A 24,528-nucleotide genomic window follows, 5' to 3' on the forward strand; every position below is an offset into this window, starting at 1 on the left:
GTGTGACGTTTTTCATTCATTAGCTAGGCTGTTCATCAACTTGTTGACAGGGCATCTAGTGTGGTTGCCGTGATACGTAGATGGTCTATTGATAGACAAAGCTATATGGAGAAAAGTATCAATGCAGCAACTCATAGCTGTACCACTTCTATCTAGTCTACGGTGTGTAGATTTCTTTCCTTTCATTTCTCTCGGTTTCATTTCTCATTACTTTCATTTGTTTCTTTCTTCTCCCTTCTTTTTCTACATGCATTATTCTCATTCCCTTCTCTGCTGCTCCAATCAGTTCTGTTTCCTTGCTTTCTTCCTCTGTGTCATTCTTCTCTCCCATTGTTCGCCTTCATTGGCTAAGGCTATAGCTGGTGTGCGCGTGTGCAAGTGTGTGTCTGATGGAGCGGAGCAGGGCTCTGCAGTGAGGTGATGGTATGTGAAATCACTGACATTACAGACGGCGGGGCAGGAAGGTGTTTGTAGTGGCATTTCCACAACATTGCTGTCCTCTAATTGACAGGGGCACCATGCATGTACCGCATTCCTCCTCACCCCCATCTTCCTTCCTCTCTCTGTCCAACCATCTCTCCATCAACCCTTCTTTTTACTCCCCTTCTCTTCATCCTCATCCTCCTCTTCTGCCCCTCTGCCCCTCCTCCCACCTCGTTCCCTTCCTAGCAACAATAGCGCTGTCTTCTCATGAGTGTCAACATCCCTGTGACTCTACGGATCAGTTGGTTTCTGAAGCACATGTGTGCTGTGTATTTGATCAGCATAGTGTCTATCCTTCCAGAAATCCAGACAAACATATCCACTATTTTCTGTCTCTTTTTCTGCTTATTTCTACATCTCTATGCCGTTTCTCTCTGTCTTGTTTTGTTGGGTATTCCCTTTTTTTCTGTGTGTCTCTGCAGTAAAATCACAGTGGCTGGATAGGATTGCAGTGCCTGCAAAAAGAGACCATCAGAAAGAAAGACAGAATGGGGGTGAGATTGAAAGCAATAGGAAAGAAGGGCAGAGAGAGAGAAAGAGAAAAAAACTGAATCACAAAGAGAGAGAGTAGTTGAAAAGCATCAAGTACAAAGTTACAAGACAAATGTAAAGGACCTTTCTGGCAGAGATATGAGGAGATTCAGGAGGAGGAGAGTGTGAATGAAAATGAGGGGAGAGAAAATAGGGTGGATGGGGATGAGGCAAAAGTGCAGGTGAAAGGGAGCCCCCAACTGGCTGGAGCTGGTACTGGCACCCGACTCCCCATCTCTTCCACACATTACTGTCCTCCTTTCCTTTACCTTCTGTTTCTCATTCTTTTACCCAGTGTGGTTTATCTCTCTCAGACGAGGAGGGTCATCGCTTTATAAAGTTGCATATGATGCTCATGCAGTTTAGTGATAATCTCACTTTCCCTGATGTCCTGGGCCACCATGTGTGTGTATATGCTTGTAGGACAGTTTGCATTCTACTTACAGATACAGCTAAAACTCTTCATACTTTAATCTCCACTCACTTTCCTCTTCTCTCTCTCTCTCTCTCTCTCTCTCTCTCTCTCTGTTTTCTATCCTTCTTTCCTTCCTGTCCTTCCCAATCTGCTTTTGAGCGCTGTACAAAGCCAGAGTTAAAGGACTATTTGCGTCATCAGCTTCAGGCAGTGTGTCGTGTGTCGCACGCGCGTGTGTGTGTGTGTGTGTGTGTGTGTGTGTGTGTGTGTGTGTGTGTGTGTGTGTGTGTGTGTGTGTGTGTGTGTGACCTGAACTCTCCCCATACAGCAGTTGAATGTTAAGCCCTGACTGATGTGTGTATTTCTCATTATTGCAGCAGTGCAGAGGCCAGGGACATGCACATGCGCACACATGTGGGAGTATAGAACTGATTTGTCATCTTTGCATGTATGCAAATTCTAGAGAGCATGCCCCAAGTAAACACAAGTGCACACATTTACTCTCATTTTTACTTTACCTTCTGGTGTGGACCACCCATCAGCGTCCATCATAAACCACTTCTCCCTCCACCTTGTCTCCATAGCAACGCCATAGCAACCCCTCGCCAACAGAGCCCTTGACATGAACCCAACCCGCCCCTCTCATGCCTCTCCATCTGTCATCAGTTGCTGAGAGGATTGTCCATCAGCCCTCCTGAAATCTTGATTGGCAGTTGCCGCTCAGACAGGCATGGCGAGTGCATCTCTTCAAAATGAGATAGGCCTGTGAAGGACAAGCATAGGAATGCAGAAATTGGTTTACTTGAACTTGAGTTTTTCCCCATCATGAGCGCCAAACTGATGAAGCGCGGCTTTTGCCTTTAAAGGATAAGTGAAAAGGTGTCTGAGAGGTCTTCAGTCAAATTCGTGTTCCTGTCTTTGATTGTCAAGTGATGCAGAGTGTCCAAAGCCACCTTGCACACATCCATCACAGAAGTGCAACATGCATCATGCCTTTGTGACAGACTCATTCGTAGCCGTTATGCCAGGACACACGTCCCAGTCCAGTGATGTACAACGTGTAAAAAGCATGTCAGGGATACCTCCCATGTCTGCAAGGCTCCTGTGACAGATTCATGAGCATTAACATGATATATAAAAGCCATCATCAGCCCTGCAAACATGACTAACGTGGGCGTTGATGGAGTCTGCGTGTGTGTGACTTGATCACTTAACGGTACAAATTGACTGTGATCCTCGCATCCTTATGTCCAGCGGTAAAGAGCTCTTGTATTATTGACAATACACACAAACGCGCATTATATATACAACAGGCAAACACATGCAGTCCTACTCATCCCTGTGTGTGGGCGGGAGGTGGTGTGCCTGATCAATACGTCGTCAGTCGCTCTGACTGTATCATTATCATTTTAATGACTGCAGTATTTTCGCCCACTGTTGGCCTTCGAGATGAGCAGAACAACACCAGAGGTCTCTAAAGGTTCACTGCTGCCGTAGGGCAGTCAGGTGTCACGTAATGGCCGGTGACATTTTGAAAACACAGAGCAACTAATGAAGACAATGCAGAGTTTATTGATTTACGCTATAGTTCAATAAAAGGCTTTTTTTAAATGTATTTGTTGAGGTCCGATGTCCATGCTTGGTGCTTCTTAAATTTAATCAGTTTTTTGGCTATGTGATATCAATACTAATGTGATTAATGGGTAAATGTTAGGTCGTTAGCTGTTCTGCTCTGGTTTACATAATATGAGCCTATATGTAATATCATAGTGTTTAACACTGAGTGAAATCCTATCGATGCTTATGCTGCCACACTGCATGGCAATGTCACTCCAGATTAGGGCTGCAGATAAGATATATTTCCATTGTTGATGAATTGAATTCTCTTTTTTTCAGTTAATTGTTTAGTTTGTAAAATGTCAGAAAATATGCCATCTTCAAATGGTTTTCTCTGGCTGAAGAGTTCAAAAGCCAAAGATATATTCTATTTATTGTGATATAAAACCTAGAAAAGCAAAATACATTTCAGCCTGTAACAAGCAATTGTTTTGCACCTTTACAACCTTAAATGACTCAAACAATTGATCAGTTATCAAAAGCATTGCTAATTAATTTTCTGTTGATAGAACTGACAGTTTAAGCACTATTCTGGGTAATCAATACACAAAGTGATGGAAATATCTGTCTGCTTGTTACTAGTTATAACTATTTTTTTTCGATCAATTCACAAAAGAATGAATATGGCATAAAGCATTTATCAAAATCTTATTATTACAGAGAGATTTGAATTGCTTATTAAAGATCAAGTGAGAAGCTGAGAGGATGAACCAGATGAGCCTCCTAATCTTATAGGTTGATTTTAGCTGTGGAATTTCATGGAGCGGGAGATGGAAATAGAGAGCGGAAGAGAGACTGTGTACGCTATAGGGTGTGTGTGTGTGTGTGTGTGTGTGTGTGTCTGTGTGTGTGTCTGTGTGTGTGTGGTGTGTGTACTCTCAGCTGCTCTCAGCGTGTATCTGCTCCTGTGGTCCTGTATGTGGTGACAGGCTGACATCAGAGTAAAAGCCCCCTGAAGTCATGTTGAACAGATGTCTCTCTGCTCTCAGTTTCCCTGGTGGTGGAATACATACTGTAGACCTGGCTCTCTGACGTCTCTTTCTTTTCAATTTACTTGTCTATTAAATTTTGCTGTTCTTTCTTCAGTCAACATACTTTCCAGACTCCCTTTCCTCTTCCCCTTTTTTTTCATTTGATCTGTTGTTGCCATTCAGGCAGAGTTTTCCCTGGGCTTTGTTAGACATCTCTCTCTCATGTCAGCCTTTGTTCAGTAAAAAGGGCCAGGTGAAATGGACTCTTGGTGAATTGCCCTTGTGTACTTTCTCTTAGTATTTATGTGTGTGTGTGTGTGTGTGTGTGTGTGTGTGTGTGTGTGTGTGTGTGTGTGTGTGTGTGTGTGTGTGTGTGTGTGTGTGTGTGTGTGGTTTATGTGTATCTGCACTTTTTGTACAAGCCAATGTTCCAAGCCCTGTGACGTGAGCACCGTCTCTGTGAAAGCAGGCAATCTGGGCATTGGCTTTCCTCCAGAAACGCTTTCATTTCCATTCAGCAGTGGGATGTTACTCACTGGAACCCACATTTGCACTGCTCATGCCATCACACACACACACACACACACACACACACACACACACAAACACACACACACACACACACACACACACACACACACACACACACACACACACACACACACACACACACAGAGCTGACATGGGTCAGTGCACAGCTTTCTTTGCCTTAGTTAAACTTTCTGTTGTTGTCTCTTGTCTTTTGGAATTAGATATTTTCTTACAAACTTTCACTAATATACACACACAAACGCACACACACACACACCCACACACATTCACAAACCGCTGTTGTTATGGTAGGAACACATGATGCAACAGCAGAGCCATCCCTCCTTATGTCCCACAGGAGAAATGGGGTGGTGGCGGGGGTTGCAGATTTGAAAGAGACGTATCAGGCAAAAACAAAAACAAGGAGTGGGAAGGAAGAGTGACTGATTTGACTGAGAAGAGGGAATAGGGGACAATGTGAAAATGATAGAGGGATTTGGGTGCAGTGGGAGAAAAAAAAAAAAAAAAAAAAAAGAGAAAAAAAAAAAAAAAAAAAAAAAAAAAAGGTGGCTAATAGAAATTCCCATGTTGCCTTATTGAGATGCAGCAGTGGCATGGGTAATGAGCTAGCCGCAGCTGATGCATTGATTGAGCCAGAAGAGGCGCTCAAATGATCCTAGTCCTTGAGAGAGAGGAGTATGCATAGATGTAAAAATAGAGAAAACAGGAAAACGTCATGTTCCTTCATCTCAGCACTTTAAATGGTGGTATCTCTGAAAATGGTTAAAAATAAATGTTTCTAAATGTGTAGATACTCAAGAGAGCCTTTTTAAGATTGTATATACTGTACCTTAGTTTTCACTCATGGAATGATGGCACAGTGATTCAGTACCTCGAGTTTCACCCAATCAACTCGATGCAGAGCAATAATCAGAGAAGTGTCTTGTAATACAAATATTATGTTTAAATGCTTATTTTGTCCCCAAATCTACTAACTAAATTGAATCTACTGGCCAGGTTCGCAAGCATTCTCAACCTCTGAAATATGGAAGAAGTGCTTTTGATCAAATTGGTGTGTTTTTCAATTGTGTTAGTAGTAAATTGGAAGAATCTAGGACTGAATTAATCCAACAACTCAAATCATGTCAGCAGCTGTTTTTTTTGTCACCCAGGAGAATGAACATAATTAGAGTCAAGAGCTGGACTAAGAAGCTACTAATGCTATACTATTTGCATGTTATAATAGTTTTCACTCTTATTGGGTAGATCAGGAGCGTACATGGGTGTTTTGTTTGTTGATTTTCCTTGCACGTCGTAGTAATAGTGGGTGGTGAAAATCCTCTGTGCTGTAAGACAGTTATCTCACACACAAATGCACATCTTGTCTTCATTGTTTCTGTGCCTTGAGGTGTTTCTGATGGGACCATACGCTTTGACACTTTGACCTTTCTTCTGCACAGCGTTTGTTTTACGCTAGTAGAGAATAAAGGCTGTACAAAGACATAGGAAGGAGGAAGAAAAGCCGGGAGAGTAAACCACTTGCCAGTATTGTTGAGCTTTTGATCTGGAAAAGTGTGTGCGTGTGTATCAATGTCAAGCACCGGGAGGTGGCCCCCTACCTCGAACACACACACACACACACACACACACACTCCCTGTATAGATTGTTTCGTCCTCAATCCAAACACTGTTGGTCCATAAAGGAACAACCTTGTGCATATTGTCCATAATAGTGGGGTTTGTGCTCACCTTGGACAATCCTCCCTGCTGTTATTTTCTTTTTCCGCTTATTTATGGATAGGCTGAATGTCAAAAAGTTGTGTAAAGCCAATACTAGGTTAAGGTAGCATAATGCCTAAGTTTCTCTTTTGTCCAGTTTTCTTTGATGTGTTCTCCTTCAGCTGTGTGACATGAAGTTCGTACCTCTTAGTAGGTGCTTCTTGCTGTCCATGTTAAAACATGGACTCATTTTCAGTCTGTGTGCTCAAGCCGTCATCTCCCCTGCCTGCCCCAAAGCGGGAGCGCAGCACCCTCATTGCCAATTAAGCTCAAATCAACAAACGAAGATGGAGTGAGACATCAAATTACATCCAATATCCTCTCCCATACTCAAGTCTGTCTTTGCCAGCCACAAATTAGCTTACAAATTAAGGCTCTGAAGATGGGAGAAGTCGAGTTGCCAGATAACAACCAAATAACATCCTGCCGGCGTCTTGATGTGGCGTTCCAACTTGGATCCTGCTTCCTGCCTTCTCTTGATGTGCGGACAGAGTTTAGTTGAGTTTTTCCTGGTTGAGATTCGACCATCCATTTCAATCTCCATTTGGAAAGTAAGCTGGTTATCAAGACAGGTTGATGAGAACTCATGTCACTGAAGTCTCTTCCGGCTTGATCCGTGTTTGATAATGAAGATGTTGCATAGACAACCCAAACACTGTTAATTAATGAAATAACTCAAGCTGAATTATAGATGAGAAAGGTTTGATTAATTGCTTCTTAGAATCAGATTCCCTCTCCCCTCTCTTTTCTAGCCCACACAGTTGGCGTTTCTGCATGGCTTGTATGCCAGAAATTGCATGTTTTTCGTGCTTGTTCGTGTGGGCTTGCGTGCATGTGTGTGAAAAATACAGAAAGAGTGTACTGCCGCTGCCAACATGTCTTTCTATGGTTACAGCGAGGTTTTGTAATATTATCCAGTCAGATGTTTAATAATTCATACTTCTATATTGGGGGTTATCTAACACATGACAGCCAGACAGTGTGCAACTATTTGAGTGGTGTCTAGGGCCTCCTCTCACTGTGAAGCCTATCAGAGAGTCATCACCAAGGTACCAATCCTTAGCTCATCATTTGCCTCTTTATTTGACTCCTGTGCCCCCTTGAGGAGTGTGAGTACATGTTTAGCTTGCACACACATATGTTTCAAAAGTAACACACATACCGGTAACATAATTTTCTGTGGACAACATATCTGTTTGTGTACAAGTATGTATATACAGTAGATGAGTGTAAGTGTGCACATGCACGTTTGTCCTGTCTGCTGCAGTTGCTGCATCGGGCCTGGTGTGGCTAATTAAAAGAAGCCTGCTTGCATTATTCATGAGGCTGTAATTATACATTCCTTTTACTGATCCCCAGTCAGACGCATTAAAAATAGATCTGAGTCTCTGTGCCCCGCCCTCCTAGGCCCCACTTTCTCTCTGTGTTTTGACTATGTCTCTCCTAGCCTCTCTCTATTTATCTATCCTTATCAGTATTTCTCCATCTCCCTGTCACTGGCCTCATTGCCGCAGATTTCTTTTTCTTAAATTGTTCTTCCCATCTCTCCTCTCATCTCTCCCATATCTGCCCGCCGTGTCTTCATTCATGTTTGCTCTGATGTTCCCGTTTAGGATTCGGGCAGAACATTCCTCTGACAGTGTCACTCTCGCTCGGCTCTGTGGCCTGAGATCCAGTCACATCAGGCCAGAATTCAGAGTGGAATATTTTGAATCCACCACGACATCTCGGCAGTAAGATTCAGAAGAGGAGAAATATCACTGCCTCTGATCATCTTAATGGGGGAGACTGTCTCCTCACACTCTGCCCAAAAAGTTCTCTCAGACTACTTTTTTTAATTGCATGCTTAATCCACAAAATCTGCAGCAGCTGAATTCAGTCTTTCGTATTCAAATCTGAGATGGCTTCAGCACAAATATACTAGAGTGTGGATATCTGGCAAACATGAGATTATTTGGTATGTGTGCCATATGTTTCTAGCAAGTCAACAACATCCAGGAACTTTTTGCACAGTCAAACATATGACAGCCTGAACATTTTGAGATATTTTCTGCTGTGCAATCAGGCATTAGTTACCTCTGGCAATGAGACTTGTTTGCCTTGCTGGCGGAAAAGAGTGTGTGAAGCTTGCATTTTCCACCGCGCAGGTGATGAGCTTCTGAGGACGTATTCTTGCATATATTTACATGCTGATGAGGCTGATGCTGCAAAGGGGTGGGGATTTTTTGTAAGATCTGCCAATCAGAGCGCTTGTTAGATAACTAAGTGGATCATTCAGTATTTGCTGCCTTTTGGCGATGCTCGCAATCTCATACATTGTTTCAGAATGTGAAAATAGATTACTGCCTTGAAGCCACCCAGAACTTCATCGCCTCACACCACATTTCACTCTGTTTGTAGTTGTTGGGGATATATTATGTAAATGCAGTCGTGTACATGAAATTGGCTTCCCACGCCCATGTGCCCCCTCTCCATATAACCAAACACCCAAAAACAAACATGCAAACTGAAATGGAATACATACTCCTATAAACACACACGCAGGATGCTTTACAGTTCTTCCAGAAAAATGCAGAGTTTTTTTGTGATTGTTGCGGGCAAAAATCCTTGATTATGCGGCACATTTTCTTAAAAAATCCGATGGTATATGCGGGATATTTATGCAGTTTTATGCGATAAAATTGCGGGAACTTGCAAAAATTGCGGGAACTTGCAAAAACTGTGGTTTGATGAAAAAGAGAAAAAAAGTGATTCCCAACACCCTGCTTTTCGATGATGTTCACGTCGTGTAATTATGTCACTTCATAACGTTCCCATGGCAACAGGGGAAAATGGCTGCTCTTGTGTGAAGTAAACGCAACATTTTGTCAACTTTCTGCTAAGATATATGACTTTTTTGCAACGAAAATGCGGGGATTATGAAATCATGCAAGCCCTGCATATTTTGCGCGGAAATCTGCAATTTATGCGGCGAAAATGCGGCGTATTTGAAAAAATGCGGCCCCCGCATAAATATGCGGACTTTGGCTGATTATCCATTGAATTATGCGATCGCATAATCACGTTTTTCTGGAGGGACTGGCTTTAGAGAATACTTGGCTGTACAGTTTAACTTTGTGTATGTGTGTCTACATTATGTGGTTAAAAAATATGGTAATTTTATCACAGTTAAATTTCTGATATTGTTAGACTCTATCAGCTATAGAGAACATCAAAGGTAAATGGTGACCAGACACATTTGGTCTTAAATCCAGTAGTATTCGATAAAATACCAGCTTGAAATGCTGCTATCTTATTGTTAGAAGGCTAATACCCTTGCACCTGGTCATGCATTTTTATTTATTTTATTTTATTTTTATACAAAGATTGAACTTTCTGATGGAGGGAAATTGATTTATACCTGAAGCAGAGCTAATGCTGTAAATCTATATTATTCAGGAATAATAATGGACACTTAATAGTCCGAGCACTCAGAATAACCTAAAAAGGTGTGTGTGTGTGTGTGTGTGTGTGTGTGTGTGTGAAGACGCACGCACACACGTCTTTCAGATTAGAGGTGTAATCGTGCCTTAAAAGTTAGGCCCGACAAGGCCCGAGCCCGACAGAATTCGGCCCGAGCCCGACAAGTACATTTTGATTGACAGCTTTTTAAAAGCCCGAACCCATTTACAACCCGACATTATTCAAATGTGCGCATGCACACAGCTCTTTTGCCTTTTGTCAAGAATGAGTCATTTATACATTTTTAGTTTTTTTTGTTTGTAGTTGTTAATTATCAAAATCTGTATTGCCCTTCACAAACTTGTCCTTTTTTCATGAATATTTACCTGCACCATCAATTTCAAGTATTCCTATTAGCTTGGAATTTTACATTGCGCTTGCATGAACTGGGGTAGACGCTCCATAATGATGCGCCATCTTGAAATACGTTAGCCGGAAGGGACATACAGGCTACTGCTCCGCCTTTCGCGTTTTCGACTCACAGCTGCTGCTAATGGGTATCGTCGCTTCCCGGCCCCGGCAAGTTTGAAGAAGGAAACATGGAGGACCACACGTATTCAAAATCCACATTTCAGGAACAGGAGTCTTTCTTATTTTTCACCCAGAAAAAGAAAACAGATATTGAAAAGAGCAAGAGACCGGTGTCATCAGAAAAAAAGAGTTAACATTGGAGCGGATTTGGAGGCACACACCAAATCCCAACTAGTTAATTATCCTCCAGACCGCTGCAGTCTCCTTTTCTTTCTCTCTCCTTTCCGTCGGGTGGCGCGCGTGCCCACTCGTGGTGTGAAGCGCGCGTCCACGCCACTCTCCGACATGAACTCATGGATGTATTAAGAGAACACATGAACTCCAACAACGACAGCTGATAGACGACCTTTTGTACACCTTCGCTTTTTGAAGCGTGAAGGCTACCGTAGCTGCAGTACTGCGTGGCGAGAGAGAGTTGATTGCAATATATGATCTCAACGCTAGATGGGAGTAATTCTTACACAATGTAGCTTTAACATCATTTATTAATGACTAATGTAGGCTATAGGCCACTTGGAAGTTGGAACAAAGAAATAAAATAAGTCCTCCAGAGGCCAGTCTCCATTTCACCTCCTCAGCATCCATTTTCGCGCTAATTGAAACGCATCACATGACCGCTCATTTACCGCGCAACCCGGAGTGCAAGCCCGAGCGCAAGCCCGAGCCTGAGCCCGAGACCGTGTAAAATGATAGAAATTAAGACCGAACCCGACTTTTAAGATCTTCAGCTCTATTGCAGATATCTCAAAGACCGTTCATCAGATCTACTTCACACTTGGCGGGTGTATTGCTGGGTACCCACTGAACTTGGCATTTCAGGGGCGACCTCTAGCTCACCCAGTAAGAGCGTGCGCCCCATGTAGGCGGAGTCCTTTGCAGCGGCCGGGTTCGAATCCGACCTGCGGCCCTTTGCTGCGTGTCATCCTCTCCCTTTCTCTCCCCCTTTCCTGTCTATCCACTGTCACTTTCGATTAAAGGGAAACCCCCCAAAAAATTATCTAAAAAAACTTGGTATTTCAAATTTGGGGCAGTTTGGACAGTGTTCAATCTTAATAAACTGTGACTAAAACTAAACAACCACACAATAAAGGTTAATCTCTCAATTGAGCATGTCTCGTGTAAAAAAAACTCCGCTTTAACGTTACTTTATAAGATGCTACGTCCATTATTTTTGCAGTCTATGATTCCTGCAAAGAAATTCCAGAACTTCACAACAGAATACCCTACATGTACAGTACATGAATGATGAAGAAAATGAACATACACAAACGCATGATAGATGAACGGCCAGGCTCTTGGTCTCTCCAATATGTTGTACAGGTAGTTTTGTTGCCGGCAGTTGCGCTTGTTTCTCTGGCCGCTCTGCACGCTATATATAAGCAGCTTCCCCAGCAGGCTGTGCCGGGCTCCCTGCTTCCTCTGCCTGGGCTACCAGGATGTGTGACGGCTATGTGAAACAAATAGGCACGATGCAACAGGTGTAACTGGTTGTGTTTTATAAAACACACACACATATATATAATATATATATATATATATATATATATATATATATATATATATATTTTAGATTCCTCAAAGTAGCCACCCTTTGCTTTTTTTGATAGCGCTGCAAACCCTTGTTGTTCTCTCAATGAGCTTCATGAGGTAGTCACCTGAAATGGTTGTCACTTCACAGGTGTGCCTTGTCAGGGTTAATTAGTGGAATTTGTTCCCTTATTAATGGGGTTGGGACCATCAGTTGTGTTGTGCAGAAGTCAGGTTGATACACAGCCGAAAGCCCTATTGGACAACTGTTAGAATTCATATTAGGGCAAGAACCAATCAGCTACGTAAAGAGAAACGAGTGGCAATCATTACTTTAACAAATGAAGGTCAGTCAGTCCGGAAAATTGCAAAAACTTTGAATGTGTCCCCAAGTGCAGCTCACATGGCAACTGGCTCACATGAGGACTGCCCCAGGAAAGGAAGACCAAGAGTCACCTCTGCTGCTGAGGATAAGTTCATCCGAGTTACCAGCCTCAGAAATCGCAAGTTAACAGCAGCTCAGATTAGAGACCAGATGAATGCCACACAGAGTTCTAGGAGCAGACGCATCTCTAGAACAACTGTTAAGAGGAGACTGCACAAATCAGGCCTTCATGGTCAAGTAGCTGCTAGGAAACCACTGCTAAGGAGAGGCAACAAGCAGAAGAGATTTGTTTGGGCCAAGAAACACAAGGAATGGACATTAGACCAGTGGAAATCTGTGCTTTGGTCTGATGAGTCCAAATTTGTGATCTTTGGTTCCAACAACCGGGTCTTTGTGCGACGCAGAAAAGGTGAACGGATGGATTCTACAAGCCTGGTTCCCACCGTGATGCATGGAGGAGGAGGTGTAATGGTGTGGGGGTGCTTTGCTGGTGACACTGTTGGGGATTTATACAAAATTGAAGGCATACTGAACCAGCATGGCTACCACAGCATCCTGCAGCGACATGCCATCCCATCCGGTTTGCGTTTAGTTGGACCATCATTTATTTTTCAACAGGACAATGACCCCAAACACACCTCCAGGCTGTGTAAGGGCTATTTGACCAAAACTTTTGGCCTGTACTGTATATATATTAGTATACTAATATATATTATTAGGCAATTGCCTACCTAACCCATGATAAAACCGCCTATGACCGCACAGTACAAGTCCTGCATTCAAATGTTTACTTCAAGTGAAAAGAGAGGCATTATATCAGCACAATAAATTGACTTAACGTCTGTTCCAGGTGGAGCTTCCAACACTAATTTAATGCTGGATAGTTTAATGAATAATATGCATCGTATTTTAATTGTGATATTTTACGAGTAAAATCTGAATCTGCAATGTAACCAAAACATTGCTCTGTCAGGTAAATGTAGTACAATGGTTCTGGAGAACGCTGAAATTAGCAATACAGGAGGCCAAGCAATTAGCCCGTTTCAGACAGGCATGTTTTGAACGGGCACTGCACTAGTTGTTAGAATACACTGTATTAATGAAGTGAGAAGCGGCAGGTTCTTTTGAGCAAGGTATGTAATCCCTACCTTCTTCATGGCATATAACTTCCATATCTGTTGTCAGTAAAGTACCATTATTATTGTATTTACTAAGAGATCACTATTTTGTGCAGGGAGTTAACTTATAAAGGAGCCGTTGAGCAAATGTCTTATTTCACGCAGGCTAAATAAATAGTTTTTCTGTATGCGTGCGTCAGTGTGCCTCCCTCCTGGCTCCAGCACTCCAGGGCTAAACTGCTCTTCCTGCTTTTGAAGCTGTTCTGTTGGTCTGGGCCTCTGTTATTACTGATGTTGCTTTGGCTGGTAGGGTTTAACGGGTTTCAGGGGAATTCAGGCTGGGTAGACTAACGTCACTGCTGACTAAAAATGCAAAAAGAGCGAAAGAGAAGGTGGAGGAGATAGAGAGATTTAGTGAATGATAAGGGAGGAAAGAAGCGGTGGGAGCGACACAGACAGCAAGAGTGCTTTCATTGAGTAGCGAGTGAGCATTGTTTGATCTTCGACATGCTGTCTCCCTCCTGCACAGTATGACTCAACAGCTTTCTGCTGGTGTATTCCCTCTCTTTCTCTCTTTTTGTCTGGATAGGTGAGAGGATGAATAGAGGGAAGGGGAGATAAATGAGTCAGAAAACACTAATGGTTAGAGAAAGAACGAGGGCAAAATTTGGCAGAAACTGAGAAATGAGCCCAAGAGAAAGTACATGGAGTAACTGGATAACAAAACGGAAGGGAATGAAAGTGAGCCCACAGACTGATTGGAAACAGAAATGGTTGACAAAAGCAGAGATTTTGTGGCAAGGATTTACTATATTGCACATCTGCATGTCTACAGTCCTATAGTAATGAGGCCAGGCCAAACTTTAAAGTAAATCAATAAACCAACATCCAAAATACAAACATTTTATTAATTTATGTTCAGATTTATTTTGATAATGTATTTATATCCAGGTTTGAAAATGGTTGCTGGGTTTCTTACTTTTGTGCTTTTTTTTTTATCTGCTTTGGTAAGAAATAGCTATTGTTGGAGGGATTCACTACATTTTCTCTTCTATTAATTGCACACAGACTAGGCTATATGAAGGGATTAATTTGTCATAACCATTTGTGTTTGGAACTTTGTCACCTCCAGTACATACAAACTGTAATGAAGAATATATTGCCTTCTATTCTAGTCACCACCCACATACATGCTTGACATTACAGAATCTCTGTAATTTGTGAATTCAAGTATGTAGAGGGAACAAAACTGAAGAGATCAACATTTAATTACACTATTTAACATTCCTGCTTATTGAATCTGTGTGTGCTTGTGCATTTGTGTGAGGATCAGTGAGAGAGACAATTAAATACAGTACACAGAGCTAGGGTGGTTGACGATAGGTATTCAACTCCTGCCCTTTGCCCTGGTGGAGGGGATTCCCACGCCCTGATACAGGGGCTTTCCAAATGGCCATAAAAAGCTGGAGGAATAAGCCCCTAGTAACACATTGTGTTTCCTTTCAAACACTGATCCCAGTTCAGAGCTGTAGCCCCCACGTAGAACATTCAGGGTTAGAGAGCAGGAGTGGAAAGCAGCTCACAGATCTGTGCCTAAGGGCAACAAGCTTCTCAGAGCCAGTGCCTCGGGGAAAGAAAGCTAAGCCAGCATAAGCTACTACCATCTGCCAGCATTGGCTTAGGGCTTCTGAAAGATAAAGTTTGAAAGTGAGAGAGGTGCGCAAGTGGAGACATCTCTTTTTTAAACCTTCTCTCTCCTCTCCTAGTAGTCGCTTCCAGATGGAAATTAAGCTATCCAGTAATGATCTTCAACCGCATGGATGCCAGTGCTCTGAGGAGGATACATCTGAAAACAGAGTGGGTGTGTGTGTGTGTGTGTGTGTGTGTGTGTGTGTGTGTGTGTGTGTGTGTGTGTGTGTGTGTGTGTGCGTGTGTGTGTGTGTGTGTGTGTGTGTGTTTGTGTGTGTGTGAGTGTGAGTGAGTTAGTGAGACGCACGCACGCTGCATGCACGCACGCACGCACGCAGCATGCATGCATGCTAAATAACACAAGTTTATATACAACCCCAAATCAGAAAAAGTTGGGACAGTATAGAAAACACAAATAAAAAAAGAAAGTAGTAATTTCTAAATGTACTTTGACTTGTATTTCATTGCAGACAATACAACAGCACATCATTTAATGTGTTCCTCATGATTTTTATTGTTTGTTTTTTTTCTTCAAAAAAAACTAAATTCCTATTTTGGTTCTTGCAACACATTTCAAAAAAAGTTGGAACAGTAAAGCATTTACCACTTTGTAATGTTGCCATTCCTTTTCACAACACTTAAAAGACGTTTAGGGACTGAAGACACCAAGTGATGAAGTGTTTCAGGTGTAATTTTGTCCCATTCTTGCTGCAAACAAGTCTTAAGGTGGACAACAGTACGGGGTCTTCGTTGTCGCATTTTACGCTTCAAAATGCGCCACACATTTTCAATTGGAGACAGGTCGGGACTGCAGGCAGGCCAGTCAAGTACCCGTATCCTCTTCCTCCGCAGCCAGGACTTTGTAATGTGTGCAGAATGTGGTTTTGCATTATCTTAAATATGCATGGACGTCCCTGGAAAGATGTCTTCTTGAAGGCAGCATATTGTGCTCTAAAATCTCTATGTACTTTTCAGCATTAATGGTGCCATCACAGAAGTGCAAGTTACCTTTTCCAAGGGCACTGACACAACCCCATACCATGACAGACCCTGGCTTTTGGACTTGTTGCTGGTAACAGTCTGGATGATCCTTTTCTTCTTTGGTCCAGAGCACACGGCGTCCATTTCTCCCAAAGAATACCTAAAATACTGATTCATCTGACCACAGTACACGTCTCCACTGTGTGATGGTCCATCCCAGATGCCTCAGAGCCCAGAGAAGTCGACGGCGCTTCTAGACACTGTTAACATAGGGCTTCCTTTTGGCACAGTACAGTTTTAACTGGCATTTGTGGATGTAACTACGTATTGTGGTACTTGACAAAGGTTTGCCAAAGTAGTCCTGAGCCCATGTGGTGATATCGCTTATAGATGAATGATGATTCTTGATGCAGTGCCGCCTGAGGGATCGGAGATCACGGTTGTTCAGCTTAGGCTTGCGCCCTTGTCCTTTACGCACTGAAATTCCTCCACTTTCCTTGAATCTTTTGATTATGTTATGCACTGTTGAAGGTGAAATAAGTAAATGTCTTCCTATCTTTCTTTGAGGAACATTGTTTTTAAACATTTCAATAATTTTCTCACGTATTTCTTGGCAAACTGGCGATCCTCGGCCCATCTTTGCTCCTAAAGGACTAGACCTTTCTTGGATGCTACTTTTGTACCAAATCATAATTACAATCACCTGTTGACATCACCTGTTTCAAATCACATCATTATTTAACCAATTTACCTGATTACTAGCCCTAAATTGCTCCTGTCCCAACCTTTTTTGGAATGTGTTGCAGATCTGAATAACAGGAAAGGATGTATATTTACAAATGAAATTAAGTTGACCAGACAAAACATGAAATATTTTGTGTTCACATTGTCTGCAATGAAATACAAATCAAAGTACATTTAGAAATCACTACTTTCTTTTTTTGTTTGTGTTTTCCATACTGTCCCAACTTTTTCTGATTTGGGCTTGTATTTCGAACTGCTATAACGATAATTACGTATTGTAACTCCAGATTATATGAGTATACGCATAGCCCTCTAAGAGAAGATTTCTTTTGCGCCCTTGTGCCCTGCACGGGCCTCTATTATGTCCGCAGTTACTGTATATCACAGTTGCGCGACCATATATTTGCTTCCATTTTTCTTCAGCCAATGTTGGTGAAGCAGGTGGTCTGAATCTTAAGCTTGTTTTATGGTTGTGCGGAGGCTCCACGCAGAGCTTTCGCCGTAGCCTACCTAAGTGGCCTGATGTTTATACTTGTGCACCAGTGTGTGTGTGTGTGTGTGTGTGTGTGTGTGTGTGTGTGTGTGTGTGTGTGTGTGTGTGTGTGTGTGTGTGTGTGTGTGTGTGTGTGTGTGTGTGTGTGTGTGTTTGTGGGGAGCGGGTGATCGAACGAGGGAGAAGTGACAGCGATGATGGCGAGCGAGTACCGACTCTAGAGTCATAGTGAGAAAAACAAAGTGTCTCCCCTGTGTTTTCTGACCACGGTGGGAAATCTGTAGCAGGAAAAGTTAACCCTCCCCTTGATTTCATGTTGTTTATGGAGAAGGAGAACCAGGAAATGAGTCGGGGGGGAAATGCAATGCTACCAAGCCACGGCCGAGCGGGGTACGCTGTTGATTCGACGCACGACCATAAAACGGCCTTTAGAGGGCTATGCCTATACTCATAGAATCTGGAGTTACAATACATTACTATCGTTCTATTTTGTATAGGCTTCGCCCTCTAAGAGCTGTTGCTATTGGGTCAATGTCACCTTCAACACAAGGTCCATAAGCAGAACATAGAACTTATTCCTCACACTGAACAAGTTTAATGTATTAAATAATATATTATTTTGATAAAAACAATCATGATTATGAATTGGCCTAATACTGATTGTAAGGCCCATGTCATGATTGTGAAAGGGCTTTATAACGATGTTTATGTACACTGCTGCTGTCATGTTGTCTGTCCTTATGACTCCCTGTCACCACTTGGACGAAATGTTTAAACACTTTCAGCACCATGGACAACTCCAGGCAATTTATGTGGGGAAGTGGATAATCTGGCCATCTCCCTCCCACCACGTGCGATTCTCACATGCCCCCCCCAGCCGGTGAGAGACGCGTCCGTGTACACCGATTAAGTGTGACGTCACTCTCCCCAGGGGAACCCAGGATGACAGGGTCCGGGGGTTAAGAGAGAGGGATGGTCAGCATTCGCTTCCTGTTCCGTGTCGGGTCGAGGTGTAGGCGACCGAACCATCTCTGAATTTTTCTCATGTGGAGGAGACCCAGAGGAAGAGAGCTTAGTGCGTCCAGCCTTGGCGCTGACAGTTTGGCGCTCATAGTGGCTGAGTTTATGTCAACGCCCAGATAAACTATTCTAGTCTGTGAAGGGACCAGCGAGCTCTTTTGCCAGTTTATGGCAAAACCCAATGTCTGAAGGTGCTGCACGACCTCTATTGTGTGAAGTGCAGCCTTCTCCTGAGAAGGAGCCATAATGATTAAATTGTCCAAATAAAAAGGGCTTCGATCCCTTTCCTGCGTAACGGCTGTAACGCCATCTCCGTGCATTTGGAGAATGTGCGGGAGGCTAACGAGTAGCCGAATGGTAGCCGATTGTACTGGAAATGAGCTCCCTGAAAGGAGAAGCACAGGAATTTCCTGTGTTTGGGGACAATACAGATGTGAAAATATGCATCTGTCAGATCCACGGAGGTGAACCATTCGTGGGGCCGCACGCATTCCAACATGTATCTGATCGTCAGCATGTGGAATGAGCGCTTCATAATTCACCGGTTGAATTGGGTCTTTTTTGGTGTGAGAAAGTAACCGGAATAGAAACGTTGTTCTCTTCTCCTGGAGGGATGTGGGGAAAAAAGCATCCTTTGCCCGCAGCTCTGCCAGCTCTGACCTCAGAGCATCTATCTCCCCTGAGATGACGTGGTTGTTTTCAATACACTGGCAAAACCAGGTGGAGGGCTGGCAAACTGTGGCGTATAGCCTTTTGTGATAAGCTTTGACATCCATGCATTCAGGGGTAGCAAGTTTTCCCTCCGAGAGCGGGCGCGCGCACATCCGTGTGTTGTCTGTTGCCATAGCAACAGAGAGTGCACCGCTATCCTGGGGATGCATGGCGGGGCAGTCATCGAGTCAGAGCTCTCCCCTTCCGGGGGGACGCCGGGGGTGAGGAGTGACTGTGTAGCACCGCACATACTGAGTGGGCGCTCGCTCCCGCTGTTTACACAGTTCGGGAGTGACCAGGCTCTGCCTATGGCACCACATGTGTGCAAGGCGTCAGAGCCGTTATCTGAACTCGGGATAGCATGATAGTTTTTACCATGCGGTAGGTGGAGCTGGAGCCGGGGCTTGGAGAGGCGCAGACCGCGAGGTGCCGTCTCCCCGAGCTGACATCTCGGTGCCGCCGTTGTGGCCAAAGCGCAGCTCTCTAGGAGGTATGCTTCCTCATCCCCTCCACTACTTACAGCTCGTGGCTGCCCCAGCCTTAGCGCGGAACAGCCAAAGCTTAGCGGTCATGGCGGAGACAGTAGAGCGATGTTGTTCTGCGCTGCAGTCACCTAGGCGGTACACAGGTACGCGCGGTCAGTGAAGTGAGCATGGACCTGATTCGGGGAGACGGAGGTGTGGGCTCCCAACGGCCGAAAAAGGGGCCTTCGGGGGCGGAATGGAGGCCAAGCTCTACCGCAGTGGCAGGACTGCGGACTCCGTTTCCTTGAGCCCTGGTGAACGGTGCAGAGCAAAACATCGGAGCCGCCCGTCTCCCGGGTTGGGGAATGCTACTCAGCATTCACACAGGTCGCGAACAAAACCCTTAACAGTGGGCAGGGAGCCCGCCCGCTGTGGGGGAGAAAAGCTGCTGGTACGGAGCTCCCCTTCTGGAACGGAGACAGCCGATTGGCGGAGCTCCGTAATCCTCTGCTGTTTCAAGCTCCAGTCCTCCCAACGGGGAGGAGGGAGAGCCGGCAAGAGAACCGCCTTCGGGGGGATTGAGTCAGCTCGTGCCCGCCAAAGAGGTCTCCTTTCTGGATGTCTGGGTGTCGCCGCTGGTGGTATCCTTACCTTACCCGACTGTCCGGCCGGCTGCCACCGCCTGCCGCTTTGGTTACTCCGTCGGTAAGCGGGCGCAGAACTGCTGGTGGCTGGCGGGGTGCCAATCTGGAGAACGGGGCCGAGGCACGCCTCGCAGCTCGGGTGGAGATCTGACGGCAGGATGTAGCCGGTCCGTCAGTCAGTACATGGGCGGACACCGCTGTTCTTCAAAGTCTTCAAACTGCTTGCTGGCTGAACAAAAACTGGGAGCAGATCTATGGTCGCCCAACTGTGATATACAGTAACTGCGGACGTAATAGATAATAGAGGCCCGTGCAGGGCACAAGGGCGTGAAAGAAATCTTCCCGACTGCACATGCGCAAAGGGATAAACCAATAGCAACAGCTCTTAGAGGGCGAAGCCTATAAGAAATAGAAGCACAGTTGCAGAGTGTGTGTGTGTGTGTGTGTGTGTGTGTGTGTGTGTGTGTGTGTGTGTGTGTGTGTGTGTGTGTGTGTGTGTGTGTGTGTGTGTGTGTGTGTGTGCATGAGGCTCATTGGATATGTGGGTGGTTAGAAGGTGGCGATCATAAAGAGCTTCTCCTTGACTCAAGCAGGGTATTCCTGTCCTCGCTCCCCTGCCCTCCTTCGTTCTCTCTCAGTGTCTCAGATTAATGGCAGGGGAAATCGGGCTCACAGTCAGGGTCCTCCCCTGCCTTCTCCTCGCTGGATGTCCCAGCACTGCCAGATGATAAATCGACCACTGATGCTTTGGAAGCTGGAACAGAAAGAGCTGTCACAAGTTAACACAGAAGGAGACATGTTTTTTCCCACTGGGACGTGGGTTTTCCTGGCTGTTCTGCCAGGCTAAACAGCTTTAAGGGAGGCAAACGTAAATATGCCAACACGGGCCTACAGGGAACTCCCATAGCAAGTCAAAGGATTTAAATAAAGTGCACATATCTCATTTTATAGTAGTCATTCAGAAAACTGTTCCGCTTCAAGATCTTTTTGCACCTCAAAGTTATTCCAGATATTTCTTCCAACTTGTCTACCACACCGCATATTGACAACATCTTACAGTATAAAATAATGGCAAGTAGTACATTCTTGATCCACTAAACACCCCTGTTGTTATTGCATTAACTTATGTGTGGTGAAAGTGTGGCTTTCACCCACCAATTTCCATGGACTTAACGCCATCATGTGTCAGATTGGTTGAAAATATTCTTTTAATCCCAAAAGTACTTGTTTATAAAATATTTGGCAGAAAGTGGCTTTATTCAAAAAGTTCAAATACATCAGCTCCCATAATTAATACATCCTGACACCCATTAGAGATGTTTCAGGAGAGATGTCAGAAAAGTTCAGCTGTGAGATCATGAAACACAATTAGGGCGGTTCCAAACGATTATTTTTTAAACGATTAATCTAGCGGTTATTTTTTCGATTAGTCGACTAATCTAACGATACATTTTTTGATTAATCTAACGATTTATTTGTCAATTAGCGATTATTTTCCCATTGCTCAATTATTAACAATTTACACAAAACAAATTTCAATAAGGTTCAAATCTCTATTTATTATAATTGTCTAACACTGCACTGTTCAAGTAAAATTAATTTGTAGTGCAACCTGAAGCCAGATGTAGGCTATCAATCCAATCACAAAATAAAGTCACTTTCAGGAGGAAAGAGCAACTGCAAAAAGAGTAGCCTGTATTTCCTTTTTTTAACAGTAGGAAAAATAATGAATAAGCTCTTGTTTAACATCCAAGGTCTTCTCCCTTTAATTTAATTTGTATCTAAAGGCTGGTTAAGCACAGTAGGGAGGAGAAGTTGGACAGTTTGTTGTGTCTCATTCCAGTGATTGGCACATCTGGGTGATGGCGTTGGATATGCGTTAACATGTTAGATGTATTTCCACTCACATACCCAACAACTGCTGCTGAACAACGCCGACACACAGTCCTCGTCTTATCCACCACTCTCTCGCCTGTAGCCTAATACTGGAACTGACCTGAAGACCAAAGTTTGGAGGCGGGGATGGCACCAGGCGGGATGGCATGAGACGAGATGGCATGACACGGGAGGCTCCAGGCTACATTCCTCCTCCTCCCCCCCCGGGCCGCTTCTCCTCCCCCCCGGGGGGGGGGGGCTCATACAGTCCCCTGCTAGCTGACACACACAAACGCACACGGTGGATGAAGGAAAAACTGGAGATGAGACAACATGATGATCTAAATTGAGGACAGCTATGTCCAATAAGTACTTTATCAAACTGTATGAATGTGAGTCCCAGGCCAGTATGTAAAGATCAACAAGCCACTGACACATATGTTCAAATTTGATTCATTCAATAAATTATTATTTTTTGTCTTAAATCCACCAGCCATTTTCATATTATACCAACATTTGCAGCATCCTGAGCCTTTTTGGTAAGGTTACTAGGAAAACTCAGCCCAGAGTAGTTTTATTCTCCCTGAAACAAGTTTCCTTTTTATTTTAAAAGAACTATACAAAAAATGTAAACTCTTTTTGCAACTTTCACTGTCTCCCACAACTTCATTGCAACATTTCAACTTTTATCGCAATTTTTTACAAAAGCTCCTGCAAAATCAACAATCTCAAAAAAAGGCCGTGAAATCCTGGAAGGACTGATTAATTAATTTGCACACAAGTTTTATTTATTTATTTTATTTAGTGACGCGTCAACGCAACTTATTTGTGTCAACGCATTTAGGTAATCGTCCCAGCCCTAAACACAATTACTTATGAAGAGACAGTAAAGTGAGACAGAAAAAGCTCATTACCAAATCAGTGCTGGCACATGGCTCAATGATGCAGAGCAGGAGAGAAACAGCCAGAATGTTCTTCAGCCTTTGAAAATGACTTGATTAGTCACATTTTCACAACTCTGTGCAGATATTGTTGTTAACTGTTTCCATTAATGATGAGTTACTACTATACACAGTCATGTTTCCCAGTGTGTTTTTCTTTTTCTTTTTACCTCTTCTTTCTTTCTTTCTTTCTTCTTTTTTTACATTGACTCTTTACTTCTGACCCTCAGTTCTCTAGCCTGCTTCTCCTAAATGGCCGATTCTGCGGATGCAATCAGCTGAGCTTTTATTCAAAAACGTTACTATTCATCCCTGATTTGTCAAAGCCAGTGGGAGAAATGATTGAAACCATGACTTTGAAGCAATGCAACAGCTTCCAGCACAGCGAAACCAAATGCCACTCGGCTCTTCATGCTCAATGAGCCATGGACCTAAGTTCTCATTCTGTGTCTTCCTCCAGCGGTCCCTCCACTTTAGATCATTAATCACAAGGCGGCATGGAAAGTAAAGAGTGCAGAGCCAGGATGGAGGCCTCGGGTCAGTCAATGGTGGCCTCTCCAGCCCATAAGTCCCTGGTTGGTGTCATTATTCTGACATTGTTGTGAATACGAGAGCTTTTGATGCTATTGATTTGGGAGGAGGGCGAAGGAGAGGAGAGATCGATGCACTTGGTCATTCAGTGGAGTTGCAAACTCGGGTCGGCTGCACAGCCTGCTTTTGTCCATATCTGTGTTAATGAAAAGTATATATAGTATGTGACAATGCCAATCTCCATCCCTGGTCCAGTTAATAGATTACATACATGTGACACTCACAACACATCAGCTTTACACTTTCAAAGATTGCATCTGCACACATAAACTCTGCGTGCATGTCCGTAAACACATATTAAATAGTTGCTAATATAGTTTCTTTAAGTAACATCCCAATACAACTACAAAGAGATCAAACTGAAGATATGCTCACATACACACAATCATGCATGGACACTGGCAATTGCAGCGGTAATCTTCTTTGTATCCCCCCCCGTCACGCTCTGATCCTTTGTGCTCTCAGTCAAAGCCTTACGTTTGAAGCTATGTTCAAAGACTACCTGCTCGGCCCAGCCAGATTCAGATGAAACGCCGGTGTCTTCCAGGGCATCTCCTAGATCCCCTTCCCCCTAGCCATGCCACTCCAGGTTCAGCTCAGCACAGCACATTGAGGGTTTCCTCTGGGGTGTCGTCACAGACAGGTGAAAGGGGCACAGGGAGTACCAGGCAATCACCGTCCTAACAGGACAAGACAGAGAAGGGGAGGCAAGGTTGATATTTGGGTCACTGAGAGGCAGAGGTTAATTAGATATTATAACATATTTGAGACAAGTCACAATGCAAGTATTGTGAGAAAATTCTTATGTCCTTAATTGCATGTATCTTATATTAAGAGGATGTTGGGGTTGGACATTAAGCAGGGAGGAATAATTAGGAAGTATGAACTGTTGGTCAATCAGTTGGGGAGTTTATTTTAGAGGTGCTGGTAGTGGTTTAAAAATTATTGAAATGCTGGTGTTGAGGCTGAAACATGTTTCTGTGAAG

The 24,528-nt window shown here is 43.7% G+C and overlaps 1 protein-coding gene and 1 long non-coding RNA gene across 15 annotated transcripts in view; one reads left to right on the forward strand and one right to left on the reverse strand.

Moving 5' to 3' along the window:
* brsk2a (BR serine/threonine kinase 2a) overlaps positions 1-24,528 on the forward strand; it is a 187,503-nt gene that overhangs the window by 84,875 nt on the left and 78,100 nt on the right. The gene's annotated exons all lie outside the window — the stretch shown is intronic.
* Positions 23,435-24,528, reverse strand: part of LOC120563936 — a 2,682-nt gene continuing 1,588 nt past the window's right edge. Inside the window, exons 2-3 of the long non-coding RNA XR_005640034.1 lie at positions 24,045-24,222; positions 23,435-23,678 (exon numbers count right to left, since the gene is read on the reverse strand). This is a non-coding gene — a long non-coding RNA (uncharacterized LOC120563936). The remainder of the gene's footprint in view (positions 23,679-24,044; positions 24,223-24,528) is intronic.

Source organism: Perca fluviatilis, chromosome 8, assembly GCF_010015445.1.
Source record: "Perca fluviatilis chromosome 8, GENO_Pfluv_1.0, whole genome shotgun sequence".
In the NCBI taxonomy this organism is placed as follows: Eukaryota; Metazoa; Chordata; class Actinopteri; order Perciformes; family Percidae; genus Perca; species Perca fluviatilis.